Source organism: Chiloscyllium plagiosum, chromosome 2 (genome assembly GCF_004010195.1).
Source record: "Chiloscyllium plagiosum isolate BGI_BamShark_2017 chromosome 2, ASM401019v2, whole genome shotgun sequence".
Taxonomy (NCBI): Eukaryota; Metazoa; Chordata; class Chondrichthyes; order Orectolobiformes; family Hemiscylliidae; genus Chiloscyllium; species Chiloscyllium plagiosum.
The window spans coordinates 63,611,992-63,630,800 of NC_057711.1; positions in this window are offsets into that span (position 1 = coordinate 63,611,992).

The following is an 18,809-nucleotide window of genomic DNA, read 5'->3' on the forward strand; positions in this document are numbered from 1 at the left end:
TCGGAATTCCACTTGCTCTACTCCGGATTTCCGGTTACCCCTCGCTATACTCCGGCACTCAGGATTCCCTTGCATTGCTCCGGGACGCGGGCTTTCCTTCACTCTTGTCTGAGACTCTGTTGTCTTCTCGCTCTGCTCCGGGACTCGGAATTCCACTTGCACTACTCCGGGATTTGTGTTTTCCCTCACACTTGTCCAAGACTCGCAATTCCCCTCGTTCTGCAGGACTTGGGTTTCCCCTCGCTCTGCTCCGGGACTCGGGTTTCCCCTCGTTCTGCAGGACTCGGGTTTTCTCTCGTTCTGCACCGGATCTCGGTTATCCCACGCATTGCTCCGAGACTCGGATTTCCCTCGTCCTGCTCTGGGACTCAGGTTTCCCCTCGCTCTTCTCCGGGACTCACGTTTCCCCTCGCTCTGCTCCGGGACTCGGGTTTCCCCTCGCTCTGCTCCGGGACTCGGGTTTCCCCTCGCTCTGCACCCAGACTCGGTTTTCCCCTCGCTCTGCACCGTGACTCGGCTTTTCCCAGGCTCTGCACCGGGACTCGGGTTTCCCCTCACTCTGCTCCGGGACTCGGGTTTCCCCTCGCTCTGCACTGGGACTCGGTTTTCCCCTCCCTCTGCTACAGGGTTTGGGTTTCCCCTCGCTCTGCACCGGGACTCGGGTTTCCCCTCGCTCTGCACCAGGACTCGGGTTTCCCCTCGCTCTGCTCTGCAACTTGGATTTCCTCTCGTTCTGCACCGGATCTCAGTTTTCCCTCACATTTTTCCGAGACCCGGGTTTCCCTCGCTCAGTTCCGGGACTCGGGTTTCCACTCGCTCTGCACCGGGACTCGGGTTTCCCCTTGGTCTGCACTGGGAATCGGTTTTCCCCTCACTCTGCTCCGGGACTCGGGTTTCCCCTCGCTCTGCACTGGGACTCGGTTTTCCCCTCGCTCTGCACTGGGCCTTGGGTTTCCCCTCGCTCTGCTCTGGGACTCAGCTTTCCCCTCGCTCTGCTCCAGGACTCGGTTTTCCCCTCACTATGCACCGGGACTCGGGTTTCCCCTCGCTCTACGCCGGGACTCGGGTTTCCCCTCGCTCTACACCGGCACTCGGGTTTCCCCTCGCTCTACACCGGCACTCGGGTTTCCCCTCGTTCTGCACCGGGACTCGGGTTTCCCCTCGTTCTGCACCGGCACTCGGGTTTCCCCTCGTTCTGCACCGGGACTCGGGTTTCCTCTCGCTCTGCTCCAGGACACGGGTTTCCCGTCACTCTGCACCAGAATTGGTGGTAATCCTCACACTAACCTCTCTGCTTGGGGATAGTCTTCTTTCCTGTCCCTTCTACCTGAGCATTATATTTTTTTGTGCATCTCAGTTTAGTCATTTTTCAGCATCCTCTGTTTTAAGGAAAATTCTCCTGGTTTCTCTCGTCTTTCCTCACAGCTATAATTTTCGATCCTTGGCAGCATTCTTGTGACTGTTCTGCTGAGCAAATATGCCCTTCCTGCAATATGGTGACCAGAACTGTCCACAGAATTCCAGCTGTGGCCTAACCAACACCTCCAGTAGTTCCAGTATTATATCCAGCATTCAACAACTTGCCCAATGAAGGAATGGATCCCGTATGCATTCTTCACGACTTGTCAGGTACCTGTGGTCATGCAGTCCAATGTCTCTCACTATCTCAACCCCTCTCAGTATCCTTTCACTTATTGTGTCCCCTTCTTTGTTTACCCTCCCCAATGCTTACCATCACCTTTCTCTGCACTGTTTACCATTTCCTACTTTTCCAGCCACTCAACCAAACCATTGATATATTTTAGCAGTCAACAGCCACTCTCTTCACAGTCAAATACCTGGCCAATGTCTGTGTCATTCTCCCACATTTTTAGATTCAATTCCTTCGGCCCAACAAGTCCAAACCGACCCTCCGAAGAGGAACCCACTCAGACCCATTCCCCCTACCCTATATTCACCCCTGACTAATGCACCTAACCTACACATCCCTGAATACTATAGGCAATTCAGCATGGCCGATTCACCTAATTTAAATCTCACTCATTAATATGTATCACAAACAGTGAGTGACCTAAACTGAGACCTGTGCAACAGCATTAGAAAGCATTTCCATTTGTCAAAACATTAGTTAACCATTACCCTTTGTTTCCTGTCACTGAGCAAATTTTTGATCCAACTCACCATAGTACCTGACATTCCATGTTTGTTATATTTTGTCGCCAACCATGATCATATTGGCTTGAATTATGGAATTTACAGTACAGAAGGAGATCATCTGACCCACTGGCTCTGTACCAGCTCCCAAAAGTACAAACTCGTTTGTCACATTCTCCAGCCCTGTCTCTGTAGTGCTCTCAATTCATCACTTTCAAATATATATCCAGTCCTCTTTTGAAACCTCATATGGAGCTGCCTCCACCACTCTCCCAAGCAGTGTATTCCAAATCCCAACAATCCTCAGAGTAAATATGTTTCTCCTCATCTCACTCTTAGCTATCTTGCTGACAATCTTAAATTGTGACCCCTCATTACTGACATACCAACTAATGGAAACAGAATATCCTGCAGTTCCCTGTCAAAATTGTTCATTTTGAACTCTTCCATAAGGTCACTTCTTAATTTTCCCTGCTCCAAGGAGAATAAGCCCAAGACCGGGAGCAGTGTGAGGGAAAACCTGCAAACCAGAGCAGAGCGAGGGAAAGTCCATTGCTCTAATCATTCTGTATACCTAAAATTACTCATTCCCTGGTATCATTGGAGTCAATCTCCCTTGCACTCTCTAAACGCCTTGAATATCCTTCCTTAAATAAGATGCCCAAAACTAAAAACAATTCTGCAAATGTCATCTGACCAATGATTTGTAGAGATGTAATCTGTCCTATATTTATAAACCGAAGGATCTTCCTAATAACGTGCCAGGCCACCTTCAGAGAATTCTGCATTTGAATTCCAAGGCCCCTCTGCTCCTGTACATATTGTAAGTTGTACATTAAGCCTGTATCATTTCTCCATGTTTCTTCTATCAAAGGGCATTACCTCAGAAATGGTCCAAGTTTCATATTTCTGCTCTGATTTTCTATGCTTCTATGTTAATTGAGTGGGTAAATATAAAGAGGGAGCAGAGGGACCAGCGGGTGCAGAAAATGTGGGGTACATAGTTGACAAAAAAAAGCAGTCTTGTAGTGTACTGGTAGTGTCTCTTTCTTTAGGTTAGGAGGTATGCGTTGAAGCTGCACCTGCTCCAGAGGTGTGCAATAACATCTCTGCAGAAGTTGATGAGAAAGTATCTAGATTTAAGTACAAAGAACAAAGAAAACTTTCAGCCCAGGAACAGGCCCTTCGGCCTTCCAAGCCTAAGCCAATCCAAAGGTACTGTCTAAACCTGTCAATCAATTCCTAAGCATCTGTATCCCTCTGCTGCACACCTACTCATGCATCTGTCCAGATACATCTTAAAGGAATCTAATGTGCCTGTCTCTACTACCTCTGCTGGCAAGGCATTCCAGGCACCAACCACCCACTGTGTAAAGTACTTCCCATGTGTATCCCCCTTAAACTTTTCATCTCTCACCTTGAAAGCATGAACTCTCGTTATTGAATCCTTCACCCTGGGAAAAAGCTTGTCTCGATCCACCTTGTCTATACCCTTCATGATTTTGTAAACCTCAATCAGGTCCCCCTCAATTTCCTTTTTTCTAATGAAAATAAATCTACCCTACTCAACCTCTCTTCATAGCTAGCACCTTCCATACCAGGCAACATCCTTGTAAACCTTCTCTTCACTCTCTCCAAAGCGTCCACATCCTTTTGGTAATGTGGCAAGCAGAACTGGACACAGTATTCTAAATGCGGCCAAACCAACGTCTTGTACAATTTTAACAAGATCTGCCAGCTCTTATACTCAATACCCCATCAGATGAAGGAAAGCATACCATATACCTTCTTGACCACTCTATCCACCTGTGCAGCAACCTGCAGGATACAATGGACCTGAACGCCTACATCTCTCTGCCCATCAACTTTTCCCAAGGCTCTTCCGTTTACTGTATAATTCGCTTTAGAATTATACTTGCCTAAATGCATCACCTCACATTTGCCTGGATTGAAATCCATCTGCCACTTCTCCGCCCAACTCTCCAGTCTATCTATATTCTCCTGGATTCTTTGACAGTCCCCTATGCTTTCTGCTACTCCACCAATCTTTGTGTCATCTGCAAACTTGCTGATCATACCAACGGTGCCCTCTTCCAGATCATTTATGTATATCACAAACAACAGTGGCCCCAACACTGACCCCTGTGGAACACCACTGGTCACCTTTCTCCATTTCGAGAACCTCCTTTCAACTATTACTGTCTGTCGCCTGTTGCTCAACCAGTTCTTTATCCACCTAGCTAGAACACTCTGCACACCATGTGACTTCACTCTCTCCAATGGTTTACCATGGGGATCCTTATCAAACACCTTACTAAAGTCCATGTATATGACATCTACAGCCCTTCCTTCATCTATCAACTTGCTCACTTCCTCAAAGAACTCTATTAAGTTGGTAAGGCACAATCTTTCTCACGCAAAACCATGTTGCCTATCACTGATAAGCCCATTCTTTTCCAAATATAAACAGATTTTATCCCTCTGTACCTTCTCCAGCAACTTTCCCACCACTGATGTCAGGGTCACTGGTCTGTAGTTACCCGGAATATCCCTACTACCCTTCTTGTACAGGGGGACAACATGAGCAACCCTCCAGTCCTCCGGCACCTCACCTGTATTTAAGAATGCAACAAAGATATCTGTCAGGGCCCCAGCTATTTCCTCTCCCACCTCCCTCAGCAACCTGGGATAGATCCCATCCAGTCCTGGGGATTTGTCCACATAAATAACCTCTAGCCTACCCAACAATCTTCCCTCCATATATCAACGTGATCCAGAATAATCAAACTTCTATCTCTAATCTCAACATTCATCATGTCCCTCTCCTCAGTGAACACTGATGCAAAGTAATCATTGAGAATCTCACCCATTCTCTCAGGTTTGACGCACAGCCTTCCTTCCTTGTCCTTTAGTGGACCAATCCTTTCTCTAGTTACCCGCTTGCTTCTTATATAAGAATACAATGCTTTGGGATTATCCTTAATTCTGCTTGCTAAGGCTATTTAATGACCCCTTTTAGCCCTCTTGATTCCTCATTTAAAACTGGTCCTACTCTACCGATATTCCTCCAGGGCCCGTTCTGTTCTGAGCTGCCTGGACCTTATGTACGCTTCCCTTTTCCTCTTGGCTCATTGTAAGGTTTCTCTTGTCATCCACAGTTCATGAATCTTGCCCTTCCTATCCTTTGCTTTCAACTGGACATGCCTATCCTGCACTATCTTTGAAAGCCTCCCACATATCAAATGTGGACTTCCCTTCAAATTAGTTGTGTCCAATCTACATTTTCCAGCTCCTGCTGAATTTTGATATAATTAGCCTTGGCCCAGTTTAGTAGCTAAAGATCTTGAGGTACAATGGTAATATTTCTCCTTCAGAGCCAAAGGTCTGGATTCAATCTCCATCTACACCAAAGGAGTACCACAACATAACTGAATAAATTAATTTTAAAAAGTACCTAAACTGAATAGTTAACATGTCTATCCACAAGTAAAGATGACTTGGTTCCATCTCATTGCTGGCTTTGCTTCAAACTGATAGATAAGGAAGTTCAGATCCAGATCAGACATTATCTCATTGAATGGTGAGTGTCTTTGCGGAACTGAATGATATCATCCTGGACATCTATTTGTTGCCTACTCCGCTGGATTGATTTGGGGTCATGGAGACTGTGATGAAAACTGAAACCTGGCACATCTGGGTATTGCTCTAGTTTGTGACAAATTCCACAGCATGCCAGAGATTATGACAGGAATGTTTGAGGATTTCTGCAGATTTTGTTTTGTCCCATTCTATTTGATTGTTCAAATATTCCTTTTGTGTATTATGTTTAATATTTAGTTAAAAGCTAAACAACTGCTGCTCTGGAGCAGCAACAAGAAGGGTCATTCATTTCTGAAGACTATATTTATTCTTTTTTTTGCATCCAGCAGTCTGAGGAGAATACAGAGGTCAAACCTCTGGCTTACTAATAAAAAAGGACTAGCATTTGACCCCTTGCAACCTATAGCAGAGCAAATTTCTATTTTGCGAGAGTTTTGTAGGACAAATGCATTCATTTCTCTGGCAGATTGATTGGCCTGAGGGAAAGTTGAGCCTTCTCATTATTTATATGCAGTCAATGTTCATGCCCATATGATTATAGCTGATGCCCCGATCCCTGCTGATTCCCCCGTGCCAGCATTTTAGATTAGCTTTGGTTTCAACCTCACTGATATCTGAAACACACACTGGTTCTAAAAGCAACATTGAAACTTGACGACTCATTCGTTCCCTATGGCACGATGGATAATTCACAATTCCTCTTGGGAAAATGTAAATTCAACTATGAACTTTCATGAGACTGCCTCAGCATTAGCTTAATGACATTTCAAATTACTCATAAAATAGTGCATAATTAGGCCAGGCCTTTCAGATCTTAAGCACTGTGGGTTGCATTTTGTGACTTAACTGGAAGGCTAATCTCTGGAGCTGAAAATAGAAGGTGACCCTGCAGTAATGGTAACAATTTGCTCCTACTGGTCAATGAGGACTGGTCTGGGAATGTATTCCAATAAATGCGACTGCCCCACCGACAGCCCTGCCAGCTCAACCAGCACTCCAGGCTGAGGCTGCAACTCCCGGCTGAGTATCTCAATGGCAAGACAGCTTTGGTCTGAAAGTAAATCAGGATGCTCCACGCAGTCTGGAAGGAGAGACCACATCCGGACGGAGACGCAGCCTGAGTGAGTATACAGTTTGGAGAATTTCGAGGCAGCATGGGAATTCAGTGCAGAGAAGAAGAGGTGCTTTTTGCTTGCCTTTTTTGGCTCATAGTTTGTGAATGTTTTGAATTGAAGACCAAGATAAAGAGCCCAACACAATAGACTGACCTCATAGGTAAACTGTAAGTTCATTGGTTGGTGATAGCAACTAATCTGACTATCCATAATAGGTAACTTTCAGATTGAAGGTAAGTAGGGAAAATATTTACAGATTACAAACTAAAAGACCAGTAGGATTTAAAAAAATATTAAGAATGAAGTAAATAAAGTAGAGATCCCAGAACAGGCGATATGTTGCACCTGCATGATGTGGGAGCTGATGGACCCCACTGTGGTTCATAGTGACCACATCTATAGCAAGTGTTGGCTGCTTGAGAAAATCTGGTTTAGAGCTGATGAGCTGGAGTCTGAGCTTTAAACACACGAGAGGGAGAGGGAGAGGGAGAGGGAGAGGAAGAGTTACCAGGATACTGTGTTTCAGGAGACAGTCACACTCTTTAGACTAACTACCTCAACTTTGGTCACTGGTCAAGGACAGGAGGGCATGACTACCAGCGAGGCAAGGAGAGGAATCCTGGAGGTAGTTCTGAAGGAGCCTCAGCTCTTGAGCATGTCTAACAGGTTTGAAATGCTTACTCCCTGTGTGGATGAGAGCAGTAGGGAGCATGAGCAAATTGACCATAACACCATGGTACATGGGGCCATTAAAGAGGGGGAAGAATAGAGAAAAGTAGTTGTAATCAAGGTAGTAGAATTAGGGGAATAGACTCAGTTCTCTGTGAGCAGGATCGAAGGTCCCAAAGGCTGCGTTGTCTGCCTGGTGATTGGGTTCAGGATATCTCATCAGGGCTGCAGAGGAACTTTCAAGTGGGTAGAGAAAAATCCAGTTGTCATGGTTCAATTAGGCTCCAATGGTATTGACAGAAAAAGGAAAGAGTTTCTGCCGAGAGAATATGAGCAGCTAAGGGCTAAATTAAAAAGCAAAACGACAAAGGATTACTACCTGAACCATGAGCTAATTAGCACAGAATCAACATGATTGAAGAAGTAAGTGTGCTACTCAAAGACTGATGTTGGAGAAACGGGTTTGAATTCACGAGGAATCGGCGTCAGTACTGGGGACGGAGGGAGCTGTTCCAATGAGACAGGCTCCACCTGAATCATGCTGGAACCGGGGTGCTGGCAAATCATAATAATAGAGCTGGGGATAGGGCTTTAAGCTAAATAGTCAGGGGGAGGGTTCATTTGAGTGGAAAGTTATGGGGTAAGGTAAAGTGGGCAAGTGCTCAGCAGAGGTTATTAAAGTTTCCAGAACAAGTAATAGGACAGATTATAGAAAGGGTCGGGAATCTAACTTCTGGAACAGCAGGTAAGAGGACAAGTAGGAGAAGGGGAATGGCAGTGATTGTAAGACTGAGGGTGTTGAACGTAAATGCACGCAGTTTACAAAGCCAGGTCGATGAGCTTGTAGTGGAGATTGAACGTGGCAGGAACGATGTTGTAGGTATCACAGAGACGTGGCTGCAAGGGGATCAGAGCTGGCCACTAAATGTCCAAGGACAGACAGATGGACAGAGGGGGTGGTGTTGCCTAGTCAGTAAGAAATAAAGTTAAATGATAGCAAGAAGTGATATTGTGTCGGAAGAGAATCTGTTTTGGTAGAATTGCAGAGTTGTAAAGGGAAAAAAAGACCCTGATTGGATTTTTGTACAGGACTCCTTGCAGTAGTCAGGATGTGGGAAAGTAAATATCACAGGAGATAGAGAGAGCATGTAGGAAAAGCGCTATTTCAACAAAGATCAGGTTGGTAACAGATCTCAAGAAAAGGAATTTGTAGATGTTTTTCGCAAACCAGTTTATGGTAAAGCCCATCAGGAACAGGAAGTTCTGGATTTGTTGATGTATACAGAGGCAAACTTGATTCGGGAGCTTAAGATGAAGGAACCTTTGACAAGGTGCTGCTGAATAAAATAAGAGCCCATGGTATTCGGGCAAGTACTGGCATTGTTAGAGAACTTGCTAACTAGCAGAAGGCAGAAAATAGGGACTTTTTCAGAATGGCAGTCAGTGACTGATGGAATTCCGCAGCGGTCAATGATGGAACCAGACCTATTCATGTTATACATTAATGATCTAGATTAACAAACTGAGGACATTGTTTCTAAGGTTGTAGAAGACACAAAAGTGCAGGGATAGGTGGTGTTGAGAAGACGGGAAAGCTGTGGAAGGATTTGAGCAGGCTAGGAGAGTAGGCAGGGAAGTGGCAGATTGAATACAATGTGGGAAAGAATGAGGTAATGCATTTTGGTAGGAAGAATAGAGGCATAGACTATTTTCTAAATGAGGAAAGGGTTTGGAAATCTGAAGCACAAAGAGATTGCGGAGTCTCAGCCAAGTTTCTCTTAAGGTTAACATGCAGGTTCAGTTGGCGGTTAAGAAGGAAAATGCAATGTTAACATTTGTCTCAAGAGGGCTAGAATACAAGAGATGAAATGTACAGCTGAGACTGTATAAGGCTGTGGTTAGACTGCATTTGGAAAGTTGAGAGAAGATTTGGGCCCCGCATCTAAGGAAGGATGTATTAGCATTAGAAAGCGTCCAGAGGAGGTTTACAAAAATGATCCCAGGGATTAAGGGCATGTCGTAGGAGGAACAGTTGAGGGCTCTGGATGTGTACAGTATGGAGGTTAGAAAGATGAGGGAGAATCTCATTGAAACTTACAGAATGCTGAGAGGCCTAGATAGGGTGAACATGGGGAAGATATTGCTACCAGTAGGAGAGGCTAGGACCTAGGGCATGATCCTTTAGAACTGAGATGAGAGGGAGTTTCTGCAGCCAGAGGGTGGTGAATTTTCTCCAGAAAGCTGTGGGGGGGGGGAGGGGAGGGGTAAATTCATTGAGTGTATTTAAGATGCCGAGATTTGGCTTCTTGATTGGTAAGGGGATAAAGAGTTACAAGGAGAAGGCTGGCGAATGGTGTTGAGAAATAGATCAGCCTAGTATGGGGCAGTACAGACTCAATGGGTCAAATGGCCTAATTATGCTTGCATATCTTATGGTCTATATCTCCGTCAGAATCATTAAAATGAAGTGGGAGTCAGGGATTTGTCTGGAATTCCTGTGTTCCTCAACTCATTTATCTGTGGTTTGGACAATTGTGTGTGCACAAAATAAAACATGTCTTTCTTTTTGAAATAACTGCTTTCAAAAATTCAAGTTGTGTGGATATTCTTGATAGATTACTTTATTTGCTGCTGTTTCTGTGACCCACTTACCCCAGTTTACAAATGTTTGTATACTGCAAATATTCAACATGAATCCAGCAAGACAAAAACTGGTGTTAATTTTAGGGGAGACACTGGCACAGTGGGACAAGACCAATAATTCAGAAAGTCAAATCTTGTTGTTCAAATCTCACCTGAGAGTTGATGGAATTTAAATTCATTTAAAAATAGACTGGAGTTGAAAGTTAATCTCAATAACAGTAACCATGAAACCATTATAGATTTTTGTGAAAACTTATCTAGTTTACGAATGCCACTTAGGGTAAGAAATTTACGAGATTACACAGTTTGGTCTAATTGAGAAGTCAGATCAACAAGAATGTAATTGACACTTAACTGTCTTCTGAAATGGCCGTGCAAACTACTCATTTCAAGAATAAGTGAGGATGGGTAATAAATGCCAATTTTTGCTAATGGTGCCCACATCCCTGTAAGAATAAATATCAAAAACTGACAGTAATATGTTTTGTGCCTCAGAGATATGCAGAGAATACATAGCAATTTTTATATGCCTAGTTTATTTTACTTATTTACCATGCTGTTATAAAGCTGTCTGTTCTTTTCTGCTTCGAAGTTGGCTACTTCTCTCAGTTTACTCAATAATTGCATGTAGATTTGAGCAATAAAACACAGCAGTCAATGAACAGTCAACATGCAGACATAATCAAACATTCAACAATTGAATGCTACACTATTATCAGAAACCAGAGAACAGTGCAGTATGAAGGTACATAGACTCGAGCATTCAAAGCTACTTAAGGGAAGAGTAAATATCAGCATAAACTAAAGTTCCCAAAGTTTTCAAGGAGATGTTTTGCTGGATAAATTTGATAAAATCCATTGTATTATTTACATATATTTTTAATTTGTTTTCTAAATTTGGGAGGCTTCTCCAAGAGCGCTAGATTTGTAATACAAATATTGCCAGTTCACATTGTCTCGTAGGGAAAATCCTTGTGCCTGTGTTCTTAAAAAGCATATCATATCAGGGGAACTTGGGAATAGTCTGTGCTTGAGGCTGTCTTTGACATTGAATCTATCCTGCCTTTGTTCCCCTTCTTCATTTGAAAAAAGCAAAATTCCCATTCCCAAATGTAATTGATATGGAACCAACTTGATATTAATATCAAAATCTGAAATCAGTCTAGTTCTCACCATCCCTCTAAAACAATATGAGGTCAATAAGAGGAAATGACCTTTGCACTTGACCCTTTAATCATATTCATGAATTATTTAAAGCAAAAACTCTAATATCAAGGGCAACAGAAACAATACATTTTAAAAATTTTGTACAGGACTGAAAATACATGTAGGCATAACCAGATCTTTATTACAATGAAAAATACTTTTAAAACTAAATACCTAAAAAAAGCTATTAAAAATGTAATAGCCCCAGAGGACTATAGCAATAGTGTGAGCCATTGGAGCAACATTACCGCTGAACCAAGATCTGAATAATTCTTGATGAAAGTGCATGAGATTTGTGGAAATGTCTGACTCTGACATGAATGCTTCATTATAACTTTGCTGCTAGCTTCTGTATCAACATTCCTGCCTCTTTCTTCTGAGGAGGAAAGCTATATGAGTAATTGCTTTACAATAATTTATTGTTCTATTCAAGCTTCTGGTCCAGAGAATGGTAGAACTGATATGCCTACATGCCGGAAGGAAGATGATGGTGAAAGAGAAATGGAAGTTTGACTCCACTAAAAGTGTTTTCACATCTCGCTAACTCCGCACCCACACAATTCAGTCAGTAAGCTTTCTCATCATTCAGTGACTGAGTCGACCTCTGCACAATCAGGCTGCTTTTAGAGGTGCTCTTATTGCCTCCGTCACCTAGAATTGGCCAAGGGTATCTTGTCACCTTCTGTGAAGTGGACAGTATTGAGAGGGGATCTGATAGAGGTATACAAGATTATGAAGGGCATGGGCAGGGAGAATAGCTATTCCTTTGTATCAAAGGTCAATAATAAGGGGATACTATTTTAAGATTTTTTTCACCCAGAAGGTGGCGGAATCCTGTAATGCACTGCACGGTAATGTAGTTGAGGCAGGTAACCTCACAACATTTAAAGCACACTTGAATGAGCACTTGAAATGTCATAGCATTCAAGACTATGAGCTGGATGGATGCTGAAAGATGGCACTAATGTGTATGCAGTGTTGTGGCACAGACTTGATGGGTTTTCTATACTCTATGATTCTGCCTCATGGTCAGACCAAGGAGTTGAATGGCCTATCTCTTACCTCTGCTGCAGAGGGATTGCATTGTGTATGAGTGAAAAGTAAACTCGAAAGCACTCAGGAAGGTCAACCCAAACAAGTAGCTTGCTTTAATTGGCACTTCATTCACCAATTTAAATATTCTTCAGACTTCTTTCCAGCTCTGAAAGCTTAGACAGCCGCAAAATAGGATTGTCTAAGGATTGTAGATGCATAAAAGTTCCTGTGGAAGGCATGCACTATCCTGATATGGAATTATGTTAGTGTTCCTTCATTGTCACAGCACTGTGGGTGTATTTACATGTGATTATGGGAGTTGAGTGTCACTGGCAAGGTCAACATTTATTATCCATCCCAACTGACATGGAAGTGTTAGGGGTGAGCTGCCTTCTTGAACTGCTGAAGTCCAACTGGTTAATACATCCAGCAATTGGACTTCAGCAGGTCAAGAAGATAGCTCATCCCTAACTCTTCAATGTCAGTTGGGATGGATAATAAATGTTGACCTTGCCAGTGACACTCAACTCCCATAATCAAATTTAAATATCTGAAATAAGATGCAAGGTTCTAACCACTGGGACATAACAACTAAATGAGGGTTGGGCCCATTTTCAGATCACAGCTACACTATGGATGGGCAATTGTCTGGCACCATGATCGCTGTGATCCCAGATTACAGTAATTTGGACAAGTTAGGTCTCAGACTAAAGCTTAGTTTGATAGATCATAAGCTTTATTTTTTCTGTTTGGCTACCGCAATGCTCTGTTACACATTATATGGATGTGAGTCTGCCAATGTTCTTTTAAGAAATGAATTCAAGTTTATTAAATAAAATAAAAAAGCTATATATAGGACGAGTTTAAAAGTCATGACATAAATGGCAAAAAGAAGCATTCAATATTTATCCTAGATATATATTTTACAGACACTTGACCCCAAAAAGTATCACTCCTCCTTTAATTCCTTAATTTCTCACTTAACTAATGAGATTCCAAGCATTTCCCATTCAGTTACTTTCTAGCCAATGATGAGGCAGGATTCTCTTTGTTACTGTCTCTTCTTGAGGTAGACAGATACTGGCTTCTTCACTCACATTTCCCAATTGAGCTTTAAGCAAAACCCTGTCTACTTAAACTGCTACAATGATTTCAAGTCTTCTTTCCAGTTCTGAAAGCTGGGCTGTCACAAATTAAATTGCTGTTCTACAAATACAAAGATGTTCAAAACTGAAACCTGATTATGACCTTAGTCAGTTTATCTGTACGTTATGAAAACTCAACTTTATAGTCATCTAGCAGTTCACCCTCCAGGAGACTAATCTAGTTTAAGTCACATGCTTTCTTGGCTACAATGCAATGTTTAAAAATGGCATTCTGATCTCTTAAAAAAGATTATCTTCAGAGAACTAAAACAAAACTCCCATTTACCATTACTTTAAAATCCAAATGATCAAATGATAGTAATATATTATAAACCGATATCACATGATGTTTTGGGAAATAGGCAATTGACAGCCAGTATCCATGTTCAGTGTCTGATTAGGAATGGAGAGAGAGGCAGTGACTTGGGAAACCCAATGAGAGAACCTGCAGATGTAAAGGATCAACAACACCGCTAGGAGAATGGATACTACTGAGGTAGTTTGGTGATCATGGCCCATCTCAAAATGGACCTGTGCATGCAAAACATTTGAAACAAAACCTAAGGCAGAATTTTCCAAGCCACGAAAATAAGGGGAGATAAAAAAAATATGTTTTTTTTGTGGCAAGAAAAAGCTTGCTTCTCCAACTAAGTTTTGAAATGCTAGATGAGTATCCCGCTACCGAGTGACAAGAAGTCAATTTGCATCCAAATATGTGCATCATTATGACATAATCTTGCCCCATTGACATGCAGTTCCCCGTTTCTCCACCCTCTGGTTAGATTCTAGACAGTGACAACTCCCGACCTGAAAGTTAGAGCATGATTGACATTTAGAATTTACATTTAGAAAAATATGGATTTATTAGTGACAAGCAGCATCGTATTGTGGGTACGATTGTCTCTCACAAACTTGATTTTGAAGAAATAAGAATGGTGTTGTGGATGTTGTCCACATGGACTGTAGCACAGCTTTTGACAAAGTCTTTCATGGCAGGCTGATACAGAAAGTGGAGTCACTTGGGATCCACTGTGAGCTGGTAAGGTGGCTACAGATCTGGCATACACTGGATATCCTTGACCAGTGGTGTTTCAGAAGGATCAGTACTGGGACCACTGTTGTTTTTAATGTATGTAAATGATTTGGAAGAGAATGTAGGTGGCCTGATTAGTAATTTTGTGAATGACAAGTTGGGGGAGCTGCGGAGACTTGGGTGGAATAATAAAAAATAGATTTTAATCCAGACAAATGTGAAGCAATACATTTTGGAAGGGTTAATGCAGGAGGGGAGTACGTCATAAATGGCAGAATCCTCAGTAGCATCAACATACAGAGGTATTGAGGCATACAGGTGCACAGTTTCCTGACAATGGCAACACAAGCGGATAAAATGGTCAAGAAGGCATAGAGCATGCTTAGCTTCATCAGTAGAGGCATAGTGTATACAAGTTAGCAAATTATGTTGCAGCTGAATAGAACTTCAGTTAGACCACATTTGGAAAATTGCATCCAATTCAGGTTGCCGTACTACAAGAAGAATATAAAGGTCTTGGAGTGGACACCGAAACGGTTTACCAGGACTGCTTGGTTTATTAGCTGTGAGGAGAAACTGGGCAAACTTGGTTTGTTTTCACATGAACATCAAAGAGTGAGAGGTGTGCTTATAGAAGTTCACAAGATGCTGTGTGGCATGGATAGAATGGATTAGATTAGATTACTTACAGTGTGAAAACAGGTCCTTCGGTCCAACAAGTCCACACTGCCCCGCCGAAGCGCAACCCACCCATACCCCTACCTTTACCCCTTTCCTAACACTACGGGCAATTTAGCATGGCCAATTAACCTGACCTGCACATCTTTGGACTGTGGGAAGAAACCGGAGCACCCGGAGGAAACCCACGCAGACACGGGGAGAATGTGCAAACTCCACACAGTCAGTCGCCTGAGGCGGGAATTGAACCCGGGTCTCTGGCGCTGTGAGGCAGCAGTGCTAACCACTGTGCCACCGTGCCACCCACACAGATAGTCAGTCTTGTTCCCAGGGTAGAAATGTCAGTTAGTAGTGGACATAGGTTTAAGATAAAAAGGGGTATATTTAAAGGAGATGTGAGAGGCAATTAGTTTTGACACAGGTTGGTAAATTCCTGGAATGCACTGCCAGAGGAGCTGGTGGAGACAGATACAATGGCAACATTTAAAAGGCATCTTGACAGACCCATGAATAGGCAAAAGTGAGGACTGCAGATGCTGGAGATTAGAGTCAAGAGTGTGGTGCTGGAAAAGCACAGCAGATACATTAATAGGCAGGGAATAGGGGGATAGAGACCATGTCGGGGCAAAAGGCTTCCAGTTTAGAAAGGTAGCTTGTGCTGGCACAGTTTTGGTGAGCTAAAGGGGTCTGTTCCTGTTCTGTACTATTTATTGACAGGGAAAATAGAAGAATGTTCAGAAATAGTTAATATGCAATCTTCTAGAACTGCGTTATCACTGTCAGGCTAGCACAAAGTTAGGTTAAGAGTTTCCATAAGAATGTAACCCCGTACTTTCTAGAGAATAGGAAGTACTGTGTCAATGTAAATGGAATGTATTGTTATAGATGATGTAAGGAGAATGTGCACAGAATCATACACATGGATAATGGAAACAGTCCTGAAATGCTGGAAACAATATAACCAAACCCTGTGCATCTAATCAGTGGAATTGTGCATTATCTTCGAATCTATATAGTTCCTCTTGCCTGTGCTCAAATGAAACTGTTGAACAAAGGAACTCAAGGCTTGCCTGATCATTGCAGGTATAGGAGCGAGGAAAACCTTTCTGCTTCATGGCAGTAACCTGGAGACTCCAGTTTACCTCTTGTTTCTCAGCCTCCATTTTGGACATCAGTTGCCAACATCTCAGGGCATGTTCTGTGGGCAGCAATCACTTGCCCACCTGGTCCATTGGTGTTGGCACGGGACACATATCAGGTTAATGTACCTTGTTAGCATATGTCTGATTCAATTACAATGCAGTTCTGCAATGTTACATCGGCACCTTTCATTGCACTGCTGCTGCTGGGACACCTTGCACACTGAGATAGACAGGTAGCTCATGGATTTGACCAGGGTGCACCTTAGGGTTCCTTACTTGCTCTCTCACTGCTCAGTCACTTGTTTGTACTTGAATGCTCACAAAATCTTGCCTTGCCCTGCCTTTTCAAACTTCACCCCCTCAGCCAGAGAGTAAAGTACTCATTTTGCTGTTCAGCACAGATACAAGTCCAGGCAACTTTGCACAGTTGTCAGCACTCATCAGTCAAGGGGGTGGACACATTGCTGTATATCATTGAGCATCACCAGTCCTGATCATATGGAGGACAGAAGGTTATTGCTGAAGCAGCTGAGTGTGATTGGGCCAAGGGCGGTACACTGAGGAAGTCCTGCCCAATTGACCTGAAGCTGAGATGATTGCTGTCCAGCAATCATAACAATCTGTCTTTGTGCCAGGGATGACTCCAACTAATGGAGAACCTATTCCTTTGCCTGAAACCCCAGTGAAATATTGATAGAAGCGTCATATTATGGAAGAGATATTAAACCAAAGCCGTATCTGACTTTGCAGGTGACTGTGAAAGAGAGGACAATGGATTTAACCTGCTGCCTTCACAATAATAATCCATCATCCAGCATCACTAGAACACAATACTTGGTCATTCTCCCATTGGTGGCTGTTGGAGCTTGTTGAACATAATCTGGCTTCCTCATTTCCCTATGTCAACTGTGCATGCATTTCAAAACTAATTCCTTTGTTGTAAAGTTAATTAGATAATCAAGTTATTCTTCCATTTTCCCCTGTCACGAAACAGTATTGTTTCTTGAAGGAGAATATTGATCAAAATACAAAGGAAAAGTCCCCTGATCTTCTTGAAATAGCTTCATATGATCCTTCATTTAAAACAAACACCAGTTTCTATCTCTCCTTTCTCGGTCCTTTTCTGGTTCAGAAGTCAATACTGCAATTTGAGAAATAAAAGCTAGATCTTTTTAATCAACCCATTCAGATGCGTAATGTCAGATATCAGCAGCTGGTATGACTTGAACTGAGACTTACCTGCGCTAGAGAAAATAGCTCTTTCATTTTGTAAAGAAACTCCATCAATAAATTGCATACACTGACCAGCACACTGAAGAGATGCTCATGCCTGAAACGTCGATTCTCCTGCTCCTTGGATGCTGCCTGACCTGCTGCGCTTTTCCAGCAACACATTTTCAGCCCCGCAGGATAATTGTCAAATTAACTTGTTCAGAGTTGTTATTGTGCACCTCAAGAGCAGGTGGGCCCTGAATGCAAGCCTCCTGGTCCAGAGGCATGTATACTTCATCTCACCTACTGCCAATGAACTCTGGAACTGCCTGGTTTACACTTAAAGAAAACTGCATTTCAAATATTGTTATCTATTATAATTAAGCAGTATCATGGCTCACAGTATCGGGGACCTGGGTTTGAATCCACCTTCGGACAATTCTCTGCATGGAGTTTGCACACTCTGCATGGGTTTGCTCTGGTTTCCTCCCAGAGTCCAAAGCTGTGCAGGTTAGATGGATTGGCCATGGGAAATTACCCATTGTGCGGGTTAGGTGGATTGGCCATGGGCAATTGCCCATTGTGCAGGTTAGGTGGATTGGCCAGGCTAAATTACCGAGTGTGCAGGTTAAGTGGATTAGCCATGCTAAATTACCCATTGTGCAGGTTAGGTGGATTGACCATGGGAAATTGCCCATTGTGCAGGTTAGGTGGATTGACCATGCTAAATTACCCATTATATAGGTTAAGTGGATTGGCCCTGGGAAATTACCCATTATATAGGTTAAGTGGATTGGCCATGGGAAATTGCCCATTGTGCAGGTTACGTGGATTGGCCATGCTAAATTACTCATTGTGCGGGTTAGCTGGATTGGCCATGGGAAATTACCCATTTTGAAGGTTAGGTTGATTGGCCATGCTAAATTACTCATTGTGCAGGTTAGGTGGATTGGCCATGGGAAATTACCCATTTTGAAGGTTAGGTTGATTGGCCATGCTAAATTACTCATTGTGCAGGTTAGGTGGATTGACCATGCTAAATTACCCATTGCACAGGTTAAGTGGTTTGGCCATGGGAAATTGCATATTTTGCAGGTTAGGTGGATTGATCATGCAAAATTACCATTGCCACAGGTTAAGTGGTTTGGCCATGGGAAATTGCATATTTTGCAGGTTA